The sequence below is a fragment of the Onychomys torridus genome, chromosome 18 (genome assembly GCF_903995425.1).
Source record: "Onychomys torridus chromosome 18, mOncTor1.1, whole genome shotgun sequence".
Classification (NCBI taxonomy): Eukaryota; Metazoa; Chordata; class Mammalia; order Rodentia; family Cricetidae; genus Onychomys; species Onychomys torridus.
The window spans coordinates 56,871,877-56,877,162 of NC_050460.1; positions in this window are offsets into that span (position 1 = coordinate 56,871,877).

The following is a 5,286-nucleotide window of genomic DNA, read 5'->3' on the forward strand; positions in this document are numbered from 1 at the left end:
ATAAAAATAAAGCTTATTTTTAAAAAAATAGGATTGCCAGGCATGGCAGCACCTACCTTTAATTCCAGCATGCAGGAGGCTGAGGCAGGTGGATCTCTTGAGTTCAAGGCCGGCCTGATCTACATAGCAAATGTGAGCTAGCCCTGAAAATCCCCTTCATCATAATGTGTGTGTGTGTCTGTCTGTCTGTCCAGACAGGGTGTGGGGTGGGGTAAAGATCCATTCCTAATAACCTGACTGGCTGCAGCCAGCGTTTGTCATATATGGACAAAGTATGATTCGGAATTTGCCTTTTATGGGCATGGTCTGATTATTTGTCAACTCGTGATTGGCTGAAGCTTGACTACTGCAGTTGATCAATAGTTGCTTGTTTACCAGGGTTATTTACTCTTAGATTACAATTTGTTTAAACATCGAGCTAGGGTACAGTTCACTATGACTGGAGCCTGCTTTGGGCCAAACTTGATCAATTTTGTAGACAGAATCAGGCCAAATTTATCTGAGTTTGACAATATTTTACCAAAGCTTTTTTCATCTTTTTAATTTAAAGACAGTCTCAGTATGTAGCCCTGGTGGGTTTGGAATTTGCTATATAGACCAGGCTGGCCTCAAACTCACAGATTCACCTGACTCTGCCTCCTAGCAGTGTAGAATGAATTTTAAAATGTCTTATTAATGAAATCAAACCTGAGGCCAGTTATTGGGGTGAATGCTGGAAGATCAGAGAAGCAGAACAAGCCACAGTTTCCTCACCTCACCAGTTCCTTAGCTGGTCTTGTTTCCTCAGACTGCAAGCTTCTGTGTCCTCATCCCAATGGCTCTCAGCTGAACTGTGCTGCTCCAAAGCCTGAATGCTTAACCAGCCAAATGCTTAACTAGCTCTGATGCCTGGTTTTCAAGCCTTATATGTCTTTCTGTTCTCTGCCATCACTCCCTGGAATTAAAGGCTGTCTTTCTGGGATTAAAGGTTTGAGTCACCATTCCTGGCTGTTTCCAATGTGGCCTTGAACTCACAGAGATCCGCCTGGCTAGGCCTCCCTGAGTGCTGGGATTAAAGGCGTATGCTACCACTGCCTATCTTCATGTTTAATATTGTGGCCATCTTGTTCTCTGACCCCAGATAAGTTTATTTTGGGAAACACACAATATTTTGGGGAACACAATACCACCACATAGCAGCTGGGCTCAAAGGCCACCATACTCTTTTGAGGAGGGAGTTGCCAAAGCCACTTTATAGTTCTTTTCTCATTGCAGAGGGACCCCCAGTCCTGAAGTCCCCTGAGACAGAGGAAACAGGTTTTTGAAGGAAGGACTAATTCTTCTTCCCCACATAAAGAGGGAAACATAAGGTATTTTCTTTTCTTCTTCCCTCCAGACTGGAGCCAGGGCTGCAGCCTTATACTCAATGTGGAGGGAAGCTGGTCCAGGCCTGTCATCCCCACTTCATACACATGCTCATCCCACAGAGCATCCATGGTCAAGTTGCTCTCTCTCCAGCCAAGTGCTAGCACCTGCCCATGGGGACAGTTACCTGCTGAGGAAGGCCTTCCTGGTCAGCCACTGGTGAGCTAAGGGTGTCTGTAAGCTGAGAGCTGGGCCTCTCTGCTCTGACCCCCGGATTCTTCCTCTTCTAGTGCCTGGTGCACAGTCAGCCCCAGGAAACATCCAGTGAACAAATGGAGTCACAGCTGGGGCCCCTGGGTGAGAGAGTGCTGGGCCCCTGGGTGAGAGAGTGCTGGGGACTGTGGCAGTCCAAGAGAAATCAGCCTCTCTTGTCAGAAGTAAGCACTTAATAGAGGATTTGGAAAGTGAGGGAAAAAATGAGAAGAAAAAATTCATCTCTACTCCCTTGGAGATAACTCATAACTAACATTTTGGCATAAGTCTCTTTAATACCTGTTTTAATGTAATTGACCCATGTCTGTAATGTTGCTATTCCATTGTTTCACAGTATAATGTATTTCCCTACATAATAAAAAGTTGGGCCAGGCAGTGGTGGTGGTGCTCGCCTTTTAATCCTAGTACTTGGGAGGCAGAGCCAGGAAGATCTCTGTGAGTTGGAGGCCAGCCTGGTCTACAGAGTGAGTTCCAGGAAAGGCCCAAAGCTACACAGAGAAACCCTGTCTCGAAAAACCAAAAAAAAACAAAAAAAGTTGGTTTCAAAACTATTTCTACAATCTGCATACTTTACATGTGAATTGTCCCTTATTTAACCCTTCTCCTATATCAGAATTCAGCTATCCATCCATTCATCCACTCTTCTGTATTGCTAAGACCAAAGAAGCAGGTATGAACACATCAAAGGCTAAACCGGGTCCTGTTTCTGATCTTTCCTTCAGAGTCTATCTTCAGGATAGATTCCAGGAAATGGATTGCACTATATTAAAGAGTGCAAACGTTCAGGAACCCTGAAGAGCTAGTTGGCTTTGTCTTGTAAGTTAGTATGTGCGAACACAAGGTTAAGTTCTGGGTGAATGGCCAAGTGCGTGTCCGTGAAGCCAGGATCCCGAAGCATGGATGCAAGACCAGGGCTGATGTCTCTCTCCCCGACGAGACTCGCGACATCATAAGGTCCCCCGAGTCTACTAAATCATTCTTGGTTGAGAAAGTCGAACATATTTTGGAGTTGATTTCTGAGGAAGTCATTCTAGTACTCAACAGTGCCAGATGCCTACAGATGGCAGGAAGTGTGGCTACCTTGACTGTCAGCCACTGTGGAGTGACTTTTGTGATAGAAGTGTACCACCGGCAGACTACACATGGCTTGGAATCCATTCAGTTGCCCTCATTTGTACCTCAGAGTTGGCTGATCAAATTGGAGTGCAATAAAATGGAAAAGTGCCACCAGTGATTGGCAACCCCAGTCACACTCAGGGCTGTAACTATACCCTAGACTGTTTGCTTTTTAATCTTCCACCATCACCAAAAAAGGAAGGCCAGTCCTTTCATGGACTCTGCCTATTGGAGATATCACATGCCTCAGGTGGACAGTCTACTTGGTGCTTTCTACCCTCTGTTCCACAAAAACGGCACCCTTTGAGTGGGAGCCAAGAATCACTGACTTGTGTTGGAGCAGTTTAGGGCCATGTCCTGTGCAAGGGGAACTCTTTCCTTGCAAGAGGATTGGCCAGATGCAAGCCTGGCCTGCTATGGTAGACTCTGCATTGGTAGCAATCTTTCCAGCTCACAACCGTGGATGTGTTATCATGCCCAACAGAATGATGGATAGAATCCAGGTCATGCAGACTACGTCAACAGTCTTACTCCAGCTGGTTCAAAGAAAACATGTTCTTAGGATGGGCATCTACGTATTTATGTGTCTCAGACAAGCGGATCACAGCCACATTTTACCCAATTCACACACCCAAACAGAGGAGTCTTTACCATTTGAGGGGCTGGAGAGACGGCTCAGTGGTTAAGAGTCCTGGCTGCTCTTCCAGAGGACCCAAGTTTGATTCCCAGCACCCACGTGGCAGCTCACATCTGTCTCTAACTCCAATTCTAGAAAACTCGACCCACCTTTCTGGCCTCCAGTCAGCAAGCACACAGGTGGTGCACAGACATACATGCAGGCAAAACATCCATACATATACAATTAGAAAGAAAAAAGAATAAGCCAGGCCGTGGCGGTGCACGCTTTTAATCCCAGCACTAGGGAGGTAGAGGCAGCCTGTGAGTTTGAGGCCAGCCTGGTCTATAAAGCAAGTTCCAGGACAGCCAAGTTACACACAGAAACCCTGTCTCAAAACAAAACAAAACAAAACAAAACAAAAAAAAAAAAACACAAAAATTTTTAAATATAAAATAAAAATAAATACCAGTTGAGGTTTTTGCAGTGGCAAGCTAAAGCAGGCATTTGGCAACAGCCCAAGATTTAGGAGACACCAAGGTCAATCAAGTGGAACACTATGGCCAGGGCTACTCAACAGCTTCTGCCTACAGGGCAGTGACTAATCCACTTTTTGTTTGGTGTGGCTGCTTCTGAATAAACGACAGCTGGCGGACACCAGCATGTTTCAGCTCAATTGAGGGATCAGTAAATCAGCAGAAACTGTGTTAAGGTCCCCCATGGAGCCTGTGGCTTTGAGTAGGGCGGGGCGGCCGTGTTCTCCCTTAAAAGGCTAGCTGCCAATTTTCTCCACGTGAAGTCGAGATACCACCTGGCCCCAGGTAGCTAGACTCCTGAATAGAGCACTTCCATTTTACTAACATGGCTTTCAAGAATCATCTTCAGGCTGGCCTTTGACCTCACAGTCCTCTTGCCTCAACCTCAGTGCTGAGGTTACTGGCATGCGCCACCATATCCAGCTGAATTTTTAAAGGCATGAGTCACTCTTCCAGAGAACCCAGGTTCAACTCCCAGCACCTGCATGTGGCGGCTTACAGTCATCTGTAACTCCAGTTCCAGAGGGTCCAGTGTCCCCTTCTGGCCTCTTTGGACATAGCACACACATGGTGTACAGACAGATATGCTGGCAGAATCCTCGTATACATAACAAAAATAAATATTTTTTTGAGACAGGATTTCTCTGTGTAGCCGTGGCGGTCGTGGAAGTTGCTCTGTAGGACCAGGCTGGCCTTGATCAAACTCACAGTTCCACCTGCCATTGCCTCTCAAGTGCTGGGATTAAAGGCGAGCACTACTACTACCCAGCAATAAATCTTGTTAATCAGCTTTGGGGGAACAGCTGATTTCTGTGTCAGGGACACAGTAAGCCCCAACTGCTCAGAGGCACCTCTAGCTTCCACCTTTGCTGATTGGAAGCTCCAATCAGCAAAACTATCAACTATAGACACTTAAAGCATTTTAAAGGGAGTGTTAGGGTTGTTGGACCCTCAGGTAGTGACCTACAGCTTGTTCGACAGCTCTTGGTCTGAACGTTGATCAAAGGGAGATGATCTGTAGAGAATCCCATGAGAAGGACCCAATAGAGCAGGCAGTAAGGCACCGAGTTCAGGAAGGTACTGGGCCTACATTTTTTTTTTTTTTTTTTTTTTTTGCTGCTGGCAGGGAAAGTGAGAAGATAAGAGGAGACAGCAGCTTCTCCTTGACTGCTCTGAGGAACTGGAGCGGTGACTCTCTAAGCCTGAAGAAAGTGAATTTTGTCAGAGGTCTATACTTGTCCAGCACCAAGGCAGAAAAGGAAATTCCAGTGCCAACCAAGACCAGAGATAGCATTTCCAAGGACCCAGTTCCAAGCAGCCAGCCACACCAACGATGTGGGGAGGCAGGAACTCTGCAGGTTAACACGGCTTCACAATGCTGGACAAAAGGAGTTACCACCA